This window comes from Danio aesculapii, chromosome 9 (assembly GCF_903798145.1).
Source record: "Danio aesculapii chromosome 9, fDanAes4.1, whole genome shotgun sequence".
Classification (NCBI taxonomy): domain Eukaryota; kingdom Metazoa; phylum Chordata; class Actinopteri; order Cypriniformes; family Danionidae; genus Danio; species Danio aesculapii.
The window spans coordinates 15327890-15339075 of record NC_079443.1 but is presented as its reverse complement, the minus strand read 5'-3'; the positions used below and the strand labels follow the sequence as shown (position 1 = coordinate 15339075).

General features: G+C 36.6%; 1 protein-coding gene across 1 annotated transcript in view; it reads right to left on the bottom strand.

Annotated features, from left to right (window-relative positions):
* Nucleotides 1–11177: 11177 nt before the first annotated feature.
* Nucleotides 11178–11186, bottom strand: part of dnajc15 (DnaJ (Hsp40) homolog, subfamily C, member 15) — a 29226-nt gene continuing 29217 nt past the window's right edge. Inside the window, 1 exon segment of the mRNA XM_056464857.1 lies at nucleotides 11178–11186. This exon segment is cut by the window's right edge and continues 270 nt beyond it. The gene's annotated coding sequence lies outside the window, so the exon portion shown is untranslated.

Here is an 11186-nt window from a genome sequence, read left to right as displayed (position 1 = left end):
TCGACATTACAGTCATTTACGTCTCTTTAAATGCTATGCGTTTCACTGCATCGTCAGCAGCATGAATGACTTTGCGTTTGGTATGAAAATCATTTTCATGCTCTAAAATGATCAAATGAAAACATCGGTGCTGGTGTTGTACATGGCATCCATCATCATTCTGAAGGTGATCTTATTAAAGCTTCCCACCAGTTTCTCTGCATGATGCTAATGAGGCTCATCTAAAACTGAGAGCAAAGCGCAGTATATACTGTACTGCTGTTTCATATATTATTACTGTATACATTACAGACAGGTAGAGCAGCAGACTGCAGTTCCCACTCCACTAGTTCTCCACAGATCTTCCCTCCAGATGTCAATCACATCTACATCGCCTCTTTCCTGAAATTCAAACAATCTGTGCAAAGCGCCCCACTGTGCAAACTGTGGAAATCCAGTCGATTTGGCACAGAGAGATCTCGTCCTCCACAGTATGATGGAACACGCCATGCTAAACTTCACAGGGGTTGAGTGAACACTAGGAGAGTTTGACAGTTAAATAGTTCTGGTATTACTAAACAGACAGATCGTTGCTAACCATATGACCAGTTATTCTTGATGGTTGCTAGGGCGCTTCTAAATGGTTGCCTTCTAAGGTGTCCATATATATATATGTATATATAGGGCTGGACCCTCTGATTGTTGTGGCTTCGGTGATTTTTGTGATGCTCTTTTAAATCTGGAATCATTAACAACTCATTTCAAAATATATATTATTATTGTTGTTCAATATGCCATATCACTTAGCCCTAATATATATATATATATATATATATATATATATATATATATATATATATATATATATATATATATATATATATATATATATATATATATATATATATCAACAGCACAATCGTGTATATAAATAAGAAAATCAAACACGGAAAGTCTAAAAACCCCTTTTTATTAGATAATGACAAAAAGTAATGACAAAGAGCTGACATTGCTCACACTTTAAGATTATAAGGCTGAACGTGACATGACATGCCATCCATCTACCAAGATATCTTCTAACAGTCTACAGTATTTCTCTTTTGCAATCGGGATATCACAATAATTAACCCCAAAAAAAGCAACGCAATCACTACCAGACTGCTGTTGTGTTTGCGATAAGGAAACATGCTAAACACGTGCGGACTTTGCTTCTTTCTTTCTGCCGACACAACACACATTCCTGATATGCGAGCAAATCGGTATAAATACAGCACTACAACATACAAAAGTAAGAGATCATCTAACCTGCCAACATGTCTCTGAAAATCCAAGAGACCGGGAGGAGGGGGTGTTTAGGGGTGAATAACACTGTTGAGAACCGGGATAGGATGCAGTTGGTTTTTGCGGCCGCTGCGATTGGGTACTGTACCAAATTTGGCAACCCGGGGGTGTTTGCAGACTGTACCAAAATCCTGATGAAAAACAGGCCAATTAAACAAAACACTGACTCTGAGGATTCACATGGAATCATTAATATGCACGCCCTAAGGCAGCTTCCCAAAGGTGCTCTATTGGATTGAGCTCTGGTGACTGTGGAGGCCATTTGAGTATAGTGAACTCATTGTCAAGTTCAAGAAACCAGTCTGAGTTGATTTGTGCTCTATGACATAGCGTGTTATCCTGCTGGAAGTAGCCATCAGAAGATGGGTACACGGTGGTCATAAAGGGATGGACATGGTCAGCAACAATACTCAGGTAGGCTGTGGCATTGACACAATGCTCAATTGGTACTAATGGGCCCAAATTGTGCCAAGAAAATATCCACCACACCATTACACCACCATCACCAGCCTGAACCATTGATACAAGGCAGGATGGATCCAGGCTTTCAAGTTTGTTTGTTTTTTTTGTATTCTATGTACAGTATGTATTTTTACACATATAGCTAAATATACACACTACACATGTATTTATCACGTAAATAAAAATGTTATCTTGAATGCGATTAATCGCTTGACAGCAGAAATACATTAGCCATCAGTAGACTTTCCCTTGACATTTTTTAATAACACTTCAACAACCCCTGCTGCAATTTGGGGTCTCAGAAATTAGCAACAAACAAATAACAAGTACAAGACAAGATAATATGATATTCCACATGTTGTACCTGGATGAAAATTGATGCATACATAAATTCTAGTCAAATTATAATGTGTGATAAAAGAAAATTTAAAATCATTTCCACGAATCGAGTAACTGAAGACATAAGACAGCTAAAATTACATCCTTTCTGCAAATGAAAAAAAAAGTTCAGATAACAGGAACAAAACTAAAGCATCAAAGAGTCTTCAAAGAATATGGCTGGCAGCTGGTGGGCTGTCATAAAAGTTATATGAAACAATCCCATCCAGTTTCATTCAAGCACATCCGATAGCGCCAGCAAAGAATACTTCTGACTTCCTATAACCCTTGATCATAATACTGAGGTTTTTTTATGTTTTTAAATGTGAGAGTTGGAGCATATAGACATATTTCAAAAGTACAAGCTGTTAATATGAAATTTATGAGCTATTTGCTTTTCACTTACATCACGGGCTCCTTTGGACAGTGCTATAATGAAACCCTGTGTGGATTAGTTGGGCCTATTTTTTTTTTTTTTATAGTTTAATGGAAATCCACCCTGACAGAGAGAAACCTGTGGAGGACAGGCTTTCTCACGAACTCCATGCTGGTTTCACAGTAATCAGAGGCCCAAAATAGCAGCAGTCACGAGGGGGTCAGAGCAACACCATCTTATGACAGAACTGCCTGACCGCAATGTAACAAAGCCAGAATCTGTACTTTTTACACATGTAAGCCAGGACAAAGATGAATTTAGTGTCAGTTTTGGACGCCGTTACAAAATGTCAGCCTCTGCATTCAGCACAATAATACATTTTTACAGCCCCACGGAAGGGTCAGGGGAAAAAGAAGCAGCAGGATGTGGCGATAAATAAAGCTAGCTAGCGAGACCAGAGCAGGGCAACGCTCAAAGTGGCAAGTATTTCATAAGCATGCCAAACACCTCGCTGGCTTTTATTTGTAGGCTCGAGCTTTCACCTACAGAGATCTCATGGCTGTAATAATCAAGCGGAACATTTGGAAAACAAACTGGGCCGATCGAGTCTTTCCATGACATACGACTCGCCTTTCATTCTGCAATGGTTTGGCTTCGTTTCCATGTTGGTCCATCTGGAACAGTCAACAATCCAAGATGCTGTTCTGTTTTGAAGCACAAAATCAGTAAGTGGGTCTAATAAGATGGAACAAGATAACATTAATACAGAATAAGCTACTGTTTTTGATGTACAGATGAAATGATGCACAGCATCTCAAAATGCAATGCGCGCTGTAGTGATTACTAGGAAGAAATTAATTCCTTCACTTTCCTTCGGCTTAGTCCCTTATTTGTCAGGGGTCGCCACAGCAGAATGAACCATTAACTATTCCAACATATGTTTTATGCAGCGGATGGCTTTCCAGCCACAACCCAGAACTGGGAAACACCCATACACTCACTCATTCACACACACACACACACACTACAGCCAATTTTGTTTACCCAATTCACTTAAACTGCATGTCTTTAGACTGTGGGGGAAAACCGCAACTAGCCCAGCCGGGACTCGAACCAGTGACCTTCTTGTTGTGAGGCAACAGTGCTAACCACTGAGCCACCGTGCCACCTATTTGAATGTTTTCTTGCTATAGTGCAAATATTTTTCCTAAAGGTGTTGAGGTTTAGTTAAGTGGCAGTTGTTGAATTATAAATAATGCAAATTTTACAATGATGCAAATCATGCACAGAAAGTTGAATCTATTGTTACCTTAAATACTGCATTTAACCCAATAAAATGTAGCTTTGATTGTATGAGTACATTTTTGCAACCACTTTTAGAGAGTGCCATCATTTTCCATTATTTATTTTTTATTAATATTTTTTACCCATTGCCATGAATCATTAGATAAACACTTTTGATTAATAGTTAAACTTTTTTAAGAGCCCCTATTAATCATTATAAAAGGTCATATTTTGGTTTTGGGGGTCTCCAACAACAGTCTAATATGCATACAAGGTCAAAAGAACACTTTCATCGTCTTATAAAATGCATTTTTTTTTACGTAATTATACCAGCGACTCCCATATGAGTCATTCAGGGATTCATTTCTTCCCAAACCCCACCTTAGCGCGATGCTAATCTGCACTGATTGGTCCGATGACCCAGTCTGTTGTGATTGGTGGACTGTGTTTAACGTGTAACAGAGAGAAATGCCCACCACGCCGTATCAACCATTTTGAAGTAGTCAGAGTGCAGAGTGTATGTGTGAACCCAATGCAAGGGTGTATTAAAGCAATGTAGTTAAACACCAGTATATTGCTCTATTCTTAACCATGACACACATTCAGTATTAATCCACACAGCGGCAAAAGCTGAACTATTTTGAAACCTGACCGCCGCACGTGTAGGAACAGCTGACGGTGTCCATGACAAATGGCAGTGGATCACGTGCTCACAAACGCATTTAAATCCGTAAAGAAAGCGACATGCGCTGGGTTTTCAACATGGTTTTAGACACGATATGATAATATAAAGAGTTAACCAGATACAGTACAAGCGGTTACAAGTAACAAAACACAATTAAATATATAATTTGCAAGCTATAAAAAACATGGAAGCAACCATTTTAATTGCACTTACTTACAGTTGTGAAATGGAGGAAGAAACTGGTCCATGAACTGTGCACTGTAAAGTTCCTGTCAAGCTCTGACAAAGTCTCACACGTCAATAATCTTTTCTGATCCTTCCTTTAATGAACGGTCGATAAATCCCCCGTTGTAAGCGTGTAGATTGCTGAAGCACTCGTCAGAAAAAATATGGGAAAAAATTATGGCAAAAAGGCTGGGGCTAAAGTTCTTAGATGTTTTTGCAAAAATAAACTTCAACCACTGACTCCTCACAGCCTCGTCTTTGGGTCAAAAAAAAATGAGCATCTATGCGACTTGATTCAACTGGGATCTGCTAGTGTTTGTCTTCGTCTTTTTCATTCCACAGTGTTTGTGGGCGGGGCCAGGGGTTTCAATTTTCCTGGGTCTGTGCACGCAACAATTGGGCGGGGTTTGAGTTCCGTATCGACGTCACGCTGACACGGATAAAGACTTGTTACAGTGGTGATTCATTCGAACCGCTATGAGTCGACTCTTTTATAGATTAATATAGTTTTAAATATGGTGCACTTTCAGATTTAAGCCTTAGCTAGATCTTCCCTTAGAGCTGTGTTACACACTACATGAAAAGTAATTTTCAAAAACCTATAATAGGGGCTCTTTAAAAAGCTGAAAATCATTACATTACCTCAACTAGTTTTTCTTTCTATCATCGCTGTTTTCAAAATATTTTTTTAGGTAATATTTCACTCTCATAAAATAAAGGGGGGGGGGGGCTATATAATGACAATGTGTCAAAAGTTGCATCAACTATGTTACCACACCTTACTTTGACTTTATAGCACTGATCTGTATAGAATGACACTACATAGATCAGTGCTTTAGACTGACTGTAGTGAGTATCACAATAAAAAGCTGATTCATTTACATGTAATTTGTGGATGTGTGTAAACGTTACGTTCTGCAGTGCATTTAGTTATTGCCCAGCAGGCATACAACATCATAAGACGCTAATTTTAGGTTAGATTTAGGTTGTGATGTCAGGTGACCAAAATTCAATGTCTAGCCAGCGTCTAAGGACAACATTATTTTGATGTCCAAAAACAACGTCAAATGACGTTGATATTTGGTTGATTTTAGGTTGTGTTGGAAAGTGACTAAAATCCAACGTTGAGCCAACATCTTAAACCAACGTCATATTGACGTCAAATACTGATATTTATTCATCAGGTATGGCAAGCAAAATCCAACATCTCATAGACATCATAGTGGTAACGTGCACACAACGTCAAGCTGTAACATCATTAGACGTTGATATTTGGTTGATTCCAGATTTGACGTTGGACACTGACGTCGGCCTGACGTTGGGTTCTGATGTCAACCCAATTTTCATTTCCAAACAAAATGCAACGTCCCCACAACGTTGTGGTATAGTGTCAATCTGACATTATGTTGACGTCTTGTGCCTGCTGGGTGTTTAAGGCCATTTCAGTCATCATACAGTAAAAACCTCCATGATCTTCTTATCAGTGACATGCATCTAAGCAGTCTCTGGGTCAATGCTGTAAAGATTTTGGGCATCTTGGACACTTTTAATACTTTTAAACAGTTTGCTGCAATCATAAATCGTGCATGTCTTGAGGTGGTTCATTATGATGCAATTTACCTTCTATGTGCGATTTGATTGGACAAGAATCGCAGGACAGATTTTTCTAATCCCCATAGACAAGAAAAAAAATAAGTAGTGACTGCAGGTTGAAGGAAAGTAGTGGAGTAAAAGTACAGCACTAAAAATGTACTCAAGGGAAAGTAAAAGTACACATTTTTAAAACTACTTAGTAAAGTACAATTCCAGAGAAAAAGTTACAAGTAGCTTGAGTATTTGTAATTAGTTACTTTACACCACTGCTCACTGGATGTAGTAGGTCATCTGGGTACTTCTCGAATACTGTTTTTCGAATACTATGAACTCAGACATCAACAACTACTCGGCTCCCATACTGTTTCTAGCATACTATATCGTATGGAAGGATGCAATTTTAGAAGCAGCCATGTTTTTTTTTTACTAAGCGGAAATTCAAACCGTTTCCCTAATGACGGTTGACTGATGCCAAAGTAGTGAAATTAATGGCCAAACTACCAAAAAATCCCTGCCATAAGTATAACCGTATTCACCATCAGGAGGCAGCATAATCACTCTCGTAGGAGAATTTTGCCTTCACAATCCAAAATAAATAAAGTTATTTAACATAAGTGCCCGATAGCTCAGCCCCTTACGCTACATGAGCATTATTGTGTAAAGTGTCCAAATTAACACTTCATTTTACCAGTTAAATACTTACACTAGTTCTACAACAAAATGGTGTAGAATAGTGCATAAGCACGCAATTTGAGCGGCACGTAGACTAAAAACTCCCTGGCAAGAGTGTTGAAGCAAGTTAGAGCTAAACTCAGCAGGGCACTGGCGCTCCAGGAGTTTTGGTTTGGACACCCCTGATCTAAACTGCTGAAAGTTCCGTATTATCAGTTATAAAATAGAAACTACAAAAATATTATTACAATATCAACAGAATTTAATTGCTCATACTATACTTTGTCTTTAGATTACTGACAATTTACAGGAAATGTCACATTTCTTCTCTGATAAGACCTAATAAAGACCTATGCTGTGTCCCAATTCACATACTATCCATCCTAAATAGTATTCGAAAATAGAATTAGTATGTTCCAAATCATAGTGTTGAAGAGAGTATGCCAAAGGTTTCTGGATGTTTACTATTTCTGGTAAAAATTGTGTAAGAACCAAGTAAGAAAAGTGTAGAAGCGTCCATACGCTAACCGCTGATTTTGCCCACAGTACATTGCGCAATGGACAATAATTCGATTAGAATTACAAACGTGGATGAAAAGTGTAAACAAACTACAAACATGATAGATGCGTGAGGCCAACCGTCAAATAGAGACTTCGGTAAAGATGTTTGTATGACTGTTAATTAATATCTAGCCCATTGGAAAATATTTTAATCACGTTTCCAGTGTTATATTTAATCTACAACAACAATACTGAACTTATATAAAGACATGTTTGGACATTAACGTCTAAATGTATAATTATCCAAAGAGCTGAGGAGATTTCTCTGTATGAAAGACTCGTGAATGGGAGATTAACCTGCTGCTGCTTCTCCAATAAGGTAGGAAATTAAATATTGAAAAAAATGTAGATGATGTGTGGATGATTGAGCGGGCTCATAACTAAGCAACATAACGATCTGTTAAAAAGTAGTATGTCCCAAAGCTTGCATAGTCTTCTGTTACACACTCAAAAGTATATATTTTTTATTCACAAAAAAGTACATACTTTCAGGGCACAGTATAAGTATGCAAATTGGGACGCAGCACTACTTTCAGCTGTGGCATGTGATTACTTTTATTTTTGCATTATGTATTAATGCATAGTGTGTATAATGTGACGAGGCTTACATATTTGCATAAATATTGGTTAAAAATGCTATGTAATCATTTTACTTTCCAAAGACTCCTAACACAATGAGGTCAGGTGACTATAACAAAGCAAAAAACACTGAAACACTTCTTGTGGAATAATAACTTCAGTTTTACTAGAAATTTTTTAAAATCGACTAGGAAGTTTACAGCAGCTACAATCCCTCCAAGAAATGAAATATAAAACGCATGAAAGCCATTTCTTTCCCTGCTGTTTGGCTTTTATTTCTTTGGCGGTAATGCATTACTGGTTTGTGCAGCTTGTGTCGAGTTATCCTGTCCTTGGCATTAATCTCCACACCCGACAGACAACAAATCAGCAGTCCCCCCTTCAAAAAAATACACGACGTACAGAACGTCCCTCTTTCTAAACCCAACTGCTTCATTCCTGTGTGCAGAAGTCAGACGTGCAGACCAGACAAGCATCTGTACCGCATGCATCAGCACGGCACAGCGGGAGGAAAGATGCTAGCATATAAACAAACACAAAAATACTCACAATGAGTCACACCGCATTTGTAAAACAGTTTATTCAGCATGCTAAAATAACTTAACACCTACATGCTCTGGTCCCTGCGGACGAGGCCAAATAGCTTTTCAGCCACTGGAAATCATACATCCAACCATACATTTTTCAGCAGATGGTACATGTTAGGGCTGCACAATAGGGCTGCAAAAAAAGAGAATATTTGAATATTTTGCAATATTTTATTTTTCTAAGATCTATATATACACACACATGTGAATATATATATATATATTCTAAACGTAGTTTTAATAACTCATCTCTAATAACTAATTTATTTTATCTTTACCATGATGACAGTAAATAATAATTTAATAGATATTTTTTAAGATACTTCTATACAGCTTAAAGTGACATTTAAAGGCTTAACTAGGTTATTTAGGTTAACTAGGCAGGTTAGGGTAATTAGGCAAGCTATTGTATAACGATGGTTTGTTCTGTAGACAGTTGAAAAAAATTAGCTTAAAGGGGCTATAATTTTGACCTTAAAATGGTTCATACAGTAAAATGCTTCATGCTTTTATTCTAGCTGAAATTAAACAAATAAGACTTTCTCTAGAAGAAATAATATTATCAGACATACTGTGAAAATTTTACTTGCTCTGTTAAACATAATTTGGAAAATATTTAAAGAAAAAAAAATGGAGGGCTAATAATTCTGACTTTAACTGTGTGTGTGTGTGTGTGTATATATATATATATATATATATATATATATATATATATATATATATATATACACACACACAAATATAACAGCAATCATACATCACCCTTCTGTATTACTCCATCCACATAGAGTGACAGCAAATTAATAAACTCACTACAGTTTGACAAATATTGCAGCTATTGGACAATATAATGTACTTTTGGGGCTTTTTTAGATGAGAATGTAGTTGTTTCGATTGTAACTACGCACTTCATTTATAAGGATAGTGCCTATTTTAAATATTTATAATTTTGGAGATAGAGCACAGCGTCCATCAGCCTGTCATTCTGAGCAGAGCAAAAGATGGTTGACGTTCTGCCACAAGATGGCGACAGAGACCGCATAATAAGCCCTTAGGGAAGAAAAACTCAGTCTAATTTCAAACTGCAACTCATCAAATCCTTATGAAACAAGACAGTGACACTACAAGTCAATCTCTCTCTTTTGTATGTTGTAATGCTGCATTTATTCCATAGTAATCTTGTAGAGTTTGCTTTGCTTTGGCTTTTTCTGGGTTAATTATTGTACAGAGAAATACTGGGAAATCTCTGTAGACTGAGGGCATTTCATGCTGTTCAGCATTAAAATCTTAAAATGTGAACAAAATCACCTGTTTTGTCATCACTTTAGACATTAAGCTAAAGAATCATTCAAACACTAGCTCTAAAGTGACATTGGTGAATTAGCAACGAGTTCTACTGTTCTGAGGTCAGCTGCAGATGTGAATAAATGGCGGAAGAAAGTAATTCCTTGTACAAAAGGATTTTTAGACTCTCTGTGTTTGATTTTCTTATTTATATACACGGTTATGCCATCAACTGTTGAATAAAGGCAATGACACACTGGTAGAAGTGTGATATGGCTGTATATCATCACTGATGGGACACGAGTCCTCGAGTCAGCTACTCATGTGATATTGTATTGCTCATATATATATATGATATATTATGATATTAATGTACTTTTTAAGATGATTTACTCTATTTGAAAATAATTAATAGTTTTTTCATTGGGATAATCTTGTAGGGTTAGGGTTGAGTTAAGATTTAAACAATAGAACAAGGATACAAATGAAACAGCTTTATGGTTTTCATGATTCTGTTACAGTGAGGTAAAATGTATAATGTAATCAAACAATGTAATCAAATGCAATATAATTCTGTAAAGTCTTCATTGTAATGAAAAATACAATTAATCTTTGTTAAAGCTAAACATTTGCCAATTTTCTATGACCAAATCAATTAAATTAGCTTGAATTTTATAGTCACATGTCTTAATAAATAAATAAATGGGTTCACAGTAGTAAAGTTAAAGTAATAGTTCACCCAAAAAATGTTAAATTTACTCACTATTTACAAGTGGTTCCAAACCGTTTAGTTTTTCTTTCTTCTGTTGAACACAAAAAGAAGATATTTTGAAGAAAGCTGAAAACTGGTAACCAGTGACTTCCATAGTATAAGTTTTCCTACTATGGATGTCAATGTTTACAGGTTTTCAGCATTCTTCAAATTATTTTCTTTTGTATTCAACAAAAGAAATAACTGATAAAGGTTTGAAACAAGTAAAGGGTGAGTAAACGATGACGGATTTTTCATTTTTGCGTGAACTATTCCTTTAAACTTTGTGTTCAGAACTGTTTCCAGGTTAATTATGATCACAACTCAACATATATTCGCGATATCGATGCTAAAATTATATATTGTGCAGCCCTATTACATATTACACAAGTCAGCTCAATAAATAATATGATTACGGTGCAGGATTTC